We start from the raw sequence: 8,489 nt of genomic DNA, 5'->3' as shown, positions 1-8,489 counted from the left end.
CTTGCCCGGCTCTTACATACCCTGCTTGCTGCACAAGATCTACAGGACCCCTCCCCCCCCGCCTTCCCCTTTCTCCTCCCTCCGGTCGTCATCCTCGTCCAGAGCGGCTTGGTAGATGGTGGAGAGAGTGTCGTGTGCCTTGGACAACGTCTTCCTGTCGATCACGTCCTCCAACTCCAGTTCCCGCCTTTGCTTCCCCCTCCTCTTCTTCCGACCGTCTTGCGCCCTCCCTTCCCGCGCTATGGCCCCCGCTACCGCACACACGGACACCTCCGACCCCTTCCCCGCCTTCGCCTTCTCTTGCTCTGCCCGGACCCGACTGGCGCGCCGCTCCTGCTTTCGCAAAGAGCAATAGGCCTTGTTCTTCACGTCGTTCTCACTCCGGCCCGGGAAAAGCTTGGCAATCTCCACCCACCGATTCCCCAGTCGCGCCCGCACCGAGGCCAGGCGAGCTTCCTCCTCCGGGGTCCAAGGCACCAGGCCGTGGTGTTTCCGCGACGGGTGCAACTGGCAGGTCCACCGCTCGCGAACCCGCTTGCTCAGCCGTCCGGGTATCCGTTTGGCGATCTCCGACCACCGGGTCATGCCGCTCTGCACGCATGCCGTCAGGACGGCGTCCTCCTCCCTCGTCCAGGGCCCTGTCTTCACCCCCGGTTTCAAGGTCCGCTCCCAGCGCTGGTAGCACTGGGTCTCGCTCCGCACCCCGCGCATGAATTCCTGGGAGATGCGAAGCCATTGCCGGGGACCCACGACCTGGATGCCTTCCCGGAGGCGGGCGTCTTCCGCCGGCGTCCAGGGCGTGGGGACTTTGCGCTTTCGTCCTCCCACGGGGTTGGGAGGGGTCCCATGCCCTCCATTTCCCGGCCTCCCGCCTTTCTCGCCCTTCCCACCACCTTTCCCTGATTTAAGCGTTCCATTCCCCCTGTCTGTGTCCACGTCCACGTCCTCTTTGGCGTTCGCCTGGCACTGCAGCGCGCTAGACGAGTTTCCCAGGGCGCGAGGCCCCTCTTGTCCTTCGCACTCAAACTCTGCCCTAGGCGAGGCAGCGGTATAGGTGAACGGGGCCACAGGTGGGGAGAGGGGTTCGGCTGCCCTGCTTGCCATGGGGGCAGACACGATGAAAGGCAGCGTGGTGGATTCGCGGCCCGGATGACCAGGCACTCCATGCGGCGGACACACACCAGGCTTCCGATCTCCAAGGCCGAGAGCGCACGAATTTGGAAAATAGGTCCAAGGCGGGGAGACCCTCGCCTTCCCATTCTGTCGTGCTCCTGATGGAAGGTTGGATTCCTTGTGGGCGGCATTGATGAAGACATCACACCCGGTTGCGGCATAGGGCCACGCTAGGCTTTCTCCCTCAGCATGCCCGCCAGCCCCGCGCACCTCTACCTCTTGTTTATCCATCGGCATGCGCGCATGATTTGGCTCCTCCACTATGCTTTGTGATTGGTAAGGAAGGACTGTTCCATGACTTTCTGCCACGGGGCCAACGTCCACAGCGCTACTTGTCCTGCTTGTTGAGGAGCTCGTCTGCGCAAGTGAGGCCTGTTCCTCCATGGCGGGGTAACTTCCCCCCTGCACTCGCGCCCCGTACCTGCTTTCTTCTTGAACGGGTACGGATAAGAAAATGAGACACACACTTGCTGCTTCCTGTGTCTCGCTGAGATTGGATGTCGGAAGAAGAACCAAGGCATTTACAACTGGAGCCCTTTCGACAAGGAGTAGCGGATACTAAGACCTGCTAAAAGCGACATGTGTAAAACACACTTGTAACGCGACGCAACATCCCCCTTCCCCCGCCTGTTCCAAAGATACAGCGTGTGGTGCATAATTTCCCTCGTCTCACCCTCTCCCAAGATGCCATGCACATTCCTTGGCCCAAGCCTCCGGGCGTCCAAGCTTGCCTAGCCCTGAGGATACGACGAGCAGAGAGCCCCCCCGCTCCTTCCTTCCTCCGACCCGTATTTCTGACCTCACGCACACTACCGACAGCATGTCCGCGTACCACGCTTACATGCCCGTGGCACCTTCGGAGCAGGACGCTTCGCATCGTCCATCCATCGAGGAGGCGTCGGAAGATGTGGTCTCTATTTTCGAGGTGAGTCGTGAGGAGTAGCTACCTCTTGCATCAATATGGGCCTTCCCATTCTACAATTCGCGATACAGGAAAAAAAGAGACTTTTCGCTGCATGCGTGATGATAGTGTATGCTGCCACGCCAATGATCTATTTCACTAGCCTGTGTTGTCTCAGAGGCCCCTATTCTTTTAATTTGACTGTTGATTGGTCGTAGCTCTCTTCAATGCCACTTTAATCACTGAGAATGAAGTCTACATAGCTTAAACCCTCCTGCATTCATCATACGAATGCACGCAAATACGCAGGAGACCCGAGTCGATGACGGATTTCCTGATGATCTCCGTCCCTTACTCGACGATTCCACGATTGGAATGAAAGGTTTGGCCGCCCCTACCACCGTCGCCACAGGCCGGAAGACCACCTCTCTCGAGAAAGCAGATGATAATGTCTTAGGCACTGGGTCATCCGGAGCACTCTTTTTGGACCGACGTCCTTCGAAACGAAGATTTCATATTCTTACAAGTCTCCTCCTTCTCGGCCTCACGTCCGTCCTAATATTCCAAATTGGTCCACTTGCTCAGCGTGAAATGCGCAGCCACGACGAATCAACGCCTGGTCTTCCTGCAATCGTCTGGAAGAAAATCACAGAAGGCCTCTCTTTTTTCAATACCAGCGTATCTTCGTATGACCCAGTGATTTATCCATGGGCAGGAGAACCACACGAATTCATGAAGACGTTGAAAAAGAGCCAGGCCGCAGTGAGCGCAGCCCGCCAGGCCCTTTGGAATGCGCGACAACCCCATTCTGAAGCCATTGTCCCCCATGTCAAGGTGTGGAATGAGGAGCATCTCATCAAAAAGTTCAATCGGGTACTTTTGGAGCAAAAGCCGTTCGTCATCGGCGTAATGGGTGCCAGCGTGCCAGCTGGTCGTGATACACGCTTGAACGAGTCATTTTCTGTGGTGTGGAAGGAGCTAATGCATGACATCTTCACGATGGCAGGTGTACCACTGGTGCTCCGAAGTGACGGCATGGGATGGACTCCCTTTCAACCAAGCTACTTCTGCGTGGAGGAGATGGTTGGGCCGAATGTAGACATGGCGGTGTGGGGGTTTGAGACGACCGAGGAGAATGACGGCGACTTGGAGCAATTCATTCGCTCCTCCCTTTTGCTGCCCAGCCAGCCGCATATCCTTTTGTGCAGTCCCTTGGGAGGCGAGGCCCTCGGAGCACGGACGAATCCCGCTTTCGCACCTTGGGTGGTGCCCGGCACCGAGCCCTACAGGGACAGCGGCTTTTCCTTCGCGAGCCACAATTTGACGCATTCCTTCATGTCCTTGAATCACCTCCCGGAGTACCAATCCCAGCGTTTGCACGTGACTGGCGAAGCCGCGGACCCTGCGGGTCGGTCGTCGAGCCAAGGCGGCCACCGACTCCGCGCCGAAATTCTGGCATGGACATACCTAGGATTCTTCGAAAGCGCCTTGGAAGAGGTGCACGCCTTTATCGCAGCCAACGAGGGCGATTTGTCCCCCTTACTCCCCGAGCTCCTGCCCCTCCCTCCACCGATCCACTGCCCCCCCGCCTTGTGCGAAAAAAAGTGCCAATGCGCCACTACTTTCCAACCCCGCATAGGCAACGGCTTACGGGACCACCTCGTCCACCCCAGGGATGTGCCAGTTGTCACAAACACCGGGGAGACCGTGGCCGACGCGATCAAAACGTGGCATGAGCAGACGTACACCAGTGACCTTGCCGCACCGGACACAGAATTGGTAAAAGATATGAATTACTTGGATGGAAAGTACGTGTTCCAGGCAGGAGAAAGTGCAGGACCAATAAGTTTCCAGTTTACCAGCAGCATGCAGAACCATGTTGTCGCATGCTCCGCGCCTAAGAGCGCATCCCTGTGCTCGGGCGGGGCGGTGTGGAAAGTGGACGGGCAAAATATTGGGTGCCTTGACCACGAGGCTGCCGTAGCTGCCGGTCTGCCGCCCGTAAAAAGCCCTTGCTGGATTACGAATAAAAAAATTCCGGCTGGCAAACATTCATTTGAAGTGGAGCGGCCCGTAGACAGCAATGGGGACAAAGGTAAGTTTTCCGCCGTGGCCAAAAAGTCCTATGTCCGGGAAAAGAGGGTGCCTTCGTTCCCAGTATGCAGTGTTACGTCATATGTATCTCACGTACACTCATTACAGGAGGCTTGCCCATAACAATTTCTCATTTGATTTGGTGGTGAGGTTTTTCAAGGGGCAAAGGACAGCGCGAAGCAAGACCACAAGGTTTTGTAAGGGCAAAAGATGGTGACTCCTGGTTAGCTTTGAAAATGCTTGAGCAGCATGCTGAAGTGTCGATAAATTCGTAAAATGTAGTTCTGTCGGCGCTCGTCCTTCTCTAGGTACTTCTTCAGGTCGTTGTTGAGGTAGTTTTTCTTCTTTGGCGTCGGGCGCAGCACGTGCTTAAGGGCAATCCACAGCGTCATCAGCTTCAAAGTCCCCCCTCAAGTGCTTCCGAAGACTTTGGACCTTGCCCGGCTCTTACATACCCTGCTTGCTGCACAAGATCTACAGGAAAAAGTATTGTTGGTCAGAAGACGGAAGAATTGAAGTTGATAACGTTATCAGGGCTTCATAGCCCGTAATCAGATCGAATCTGGGCGGCACAGACTGGGCCGTGCCTCTATGACTACAGCCTACGCCGGAGCCGCCCTGCGGTGGGCTTTTCAAACGCTAGATTTGCGAAATGAGGTGGTCGGTGTCATGGAAGAAATGCTGTCGACAATCGAGGTACGTCTCATATTATTAAGATTGCATTTAAAACGAGTAGATTGAGATTAGGCCTGAAGAGGCGTACGGACACAACCTGGGAGAGTGGGCTTTTCTAATACCCCCCCTGACGATACGCACACCAGCATTGGAAGCTTGTCAATGACATGGAAAATATCCGCATGCAACTGCAGCACGAGCGTGCAGAAGTCAGTCGTTTGCAAAAAGCAGTCCAGCAGCTCGAAGCCTCAGAGGCCCAGCATACCGCGGACGCGCAAGCTCTACGGTCCACAGCGCGACGTGCACGGGATCAATTTGTTGGCAATCTGGTGCTCATCTCCAAGCAACTATGTGCTACACAAGAGCAGGCAAAAGCTGAGGTGGCGGCTTCAACGAGGGTGCGTGCCTTGGAACAAGAATTGCAACAATCGAAGCTTGCTTTGCTGAGAGCGCAGCAAGGCCTCAAGCGGATAGGGGAAAACGATCAATCTGCGGACATAGAAGCGGGCAAAGAAGAGCGTTTAAAAAATGAAAACGTTAATATCGGGGAAAGAGACATGGCGGGTCGGAAACCTCCGGGTACCACGCGCGCCACCGTCTGCCCCCCCTTGACCTCTCCACAGCCCGTCTCCCCGCCTGCCTCCGACTCCTGTATCTCGCTGACCGTCCTGGGCGAACCCTTGATCCTCCGCATCTTCAGCTTCTTGAATGCACCCGACGTGTTGGCCGTGTCGGAGGTGTGCCAGACGTGGCACTCTCGAATCGGCGCCATGTTCGGCGGCGAGGAACACGGGGCCCGGGAGGAGGAGGAGGAGGGGCAAGACGCATGGAGAAGCGCCGAGAATGCGATGCCTCTGTCCGAAACAAGGAGAGAGATGTCTAGAGGAAGTGAAAGTGGCCTCCCTCTGCCCGTGGCGCCCTCGTCTTCGTCCTCGTTCCTGAAGAGCTACGGGCATCGGCTGTTGGGGGGCCAGGCGGCAGACGTTCTGTCTTCCTCCCTTTCGTCCCTCCTGCCACCGCCGTCACGCGCTGCCGCTACTGCACGTTCCCTGCTTGGGTCGTCCGATGGCGGCAGCGGTGCCAGCGCGGGAGGAAGCAGCCGCGGACCGGTCCTCTCGGAACGGGTGGCCGCCTCCCTCTCCAGCAAGTTGTCGAGTGCGGAGCTAAAGAGCATTTTGGCACTCACGGAGCGTGTGAAAAAGATGGAGTCCTTGGTGGCCCAGTTTCAAGTAGAAAATCAGGACGCTCGGGCACGGTTGGAAGGGGCAGATGTGGCGCATAGGCTAGTGCTGGAAAAGCTCAAAGAGGCGGAGACGGAAGCCACATTGGCCCGTGAACGGGAGCAAGCCGCGATACGACAGCGGGACTCCGACCAGGAAGTAATTGGTTTTCTGGACGGGAGGGTGCAGGACCTGGAGAAAGGTTTGGAGAGGACGGTGGCCAGGCTGGGGGCGGTCAATGAGGAGGCAACACGCGACAAAATGCAGCTGCAAGATCAAGTGCGTGTTTTGCAAGACTTGCTCAACTTTGAACGACGTAAAGCTGAAGAGGACAAGGCACAGTGGCGGGAGCACAAGAGGATACTGGCTAAGGAAGTAAAGAGTCTACGAGGTGAGGTGGTGATGCGGCAAAAAGAGCGAGACGAGTATCGTGATGAGGCGCGGTACTTAAGGGTTGGTGGCGGGAGCTGGGGTCGAAATGGGTTCAGTGGATTGAACAATAAATAAATAGTCTGGAACAGTCGCCGAGGATCCTAAAATGACTGTTTGCCACCTTTGTACAGAATAAAACACAAAGAATTCATAAACGAGAAGATAGTGCGATCTCGTTTAAATTCAAATGCAGCAACGCAATTTGTCTGACAACTATGGTTGCTGTGCCCAAAGCACAGGTCTCGACATTTTCTGCATCAATATCTGTCAGCAAGTTGTGTCTGAGAGTAAATTTTGACCACTTCTCACGGCCTGCCAAAAAAAGTTACCCTTACCGCCCTCAGTCAAACGCTATAATTTCGTGCCATCTCCTGTGTTCCTCGTCTATAAACATTTTGCCTCGTCTATACACGTTTTGTCAGCCTTGGCATCACATTATAAATTTTATTACTTTGGGGGCCTTATTCGTAAAGCCTGGTGCTTTTTCGATCATCACAACAGAGGAAAAGGTAATAAGCAGGAAAACTCACAACTTCAGGGGGGTGCAGGGTGCACGAGAGTATCTCATTGCTAACCTACGCTCTCTGAAGTCATTTCCTTCACTGGCTGTATATGTCCCAAAAACATCTCAATGATGGGTTAGATGGAAAAATAACCCTAAAATGTGCATAATACCCACAGTCTTAAGGACATTCCAGCTGGGAACGCGGACCAACGGCTCGGAACTTTGGCGCCAAGTTCGCTAATTCCGAGACCACGCCGGCTTGCGTGCGTGTCAGAGTTTTCCAACCTTCGTCAGCGTCCAAGCCTTTGCCACACCGGAGCGGGAGGGCTTCCTCTGCCAAAGCGATAATCCATGCATGAGTAATGGGATTTGGTGTACAATCAAACATTTCAATCCTCGGTAACGATATTCTGCCCCTATTTTCTCCTTCAGGACGCGATCATTGCGGTATTTGTTTTAGAGCTCTTAGACCTCGAATACGCTGCAAATACAGAGTAATTTGTAATCTTTCGCGCAACAATTGGGAATCCTGCAAAAAATATGATATCATCTATGGTTTTCCTGCTCGTGGTATTGGCCATGGATCCCGCATGTGGCTTCCTCTCCCCCATGGCTCGACCAACGACACCATTGAGTTTGCACGTGAGCACTGCCCCTGCAGACGACAAATCCGTCTCCATTACCACAAAAGAACCCTTTGGATTCAGGACGAAGAGAATTCTGGATAAGATCGGCGCGGATGCGGATGCTTCAGGGGGTGCGGGATCGTCAATTTCCTTCACGACCCTGGAGGCGATAGACCGCGCTTGGGAGGCCGTTAAAACAGGTCGGGCTTCGGGGGAGGCTCCCACTTTCGTACGGGAGACCGATGTTCCCTTATCTACATCCCCCAAATTCGATGTAATCGTTGCGGGAGGTACGTTGGGGATTTTTATGGCAACAGCTTTGCAAAGAAAAGGTTTTCGTGTTTGCGTTGTAGAGCGCGGACCCTTGCGGGGTCGGACGCAGGAATGGAATATTTCTCGAAAAGAAATGATGGAATTGGTAGAGGAAGGAGTGCTTAGCAAGGAAGATGTAGAAGACGCAATCGGTATCGACTTCAACCCTATCCGTGTGGGTTTCGTGGGCGAAAAAAATGAGCCGTACACTCTATGGACGCAGGACGTGCTGCACCTCGGCGTCTCTCCCTCTGTGCTGCTGGCTCGGGCTCAATCTCGGTTTCTGGCCGCAGGAGGCGTCGTGCACGAAAACACCCCAATCCAAGGCATCCGGATTGCGCCTAATGGGGCGGCGGTGGAGGTGAAGAGCACAGAAATGATGGGCGGTGAAGAGCTCACGGGGCGCCTTGTGATAGACTGCATGGGTAATCAGAGCCCTATCTCGCGTCAGGCACGGGCAGGGCAACAACCCGACGGCATTTGTATCGTGGTGGGCACATGTGCATCTGGATTTGACCCGGCCCGGAACACCTACGCCGACTTGCTGTACA

The sequence above is a fragment of the Nannochloropsis gaditana genome (genome assembly GCF_000240725.1).
Source record: "Nannochloropsis gaditana CCMP526 unplaced genomic scaffold scaffold846, whole genome shotgun sequence".
NCBI classification, from domain to species: Eukaryota; class Eustigmatophyceae; order Eustigmatales; family Monodopsidaceae; genus Microchloropsis; species Microchloropsis gaditana.
Note: the sequence above shows the minus strand (reverse complement) of the source record.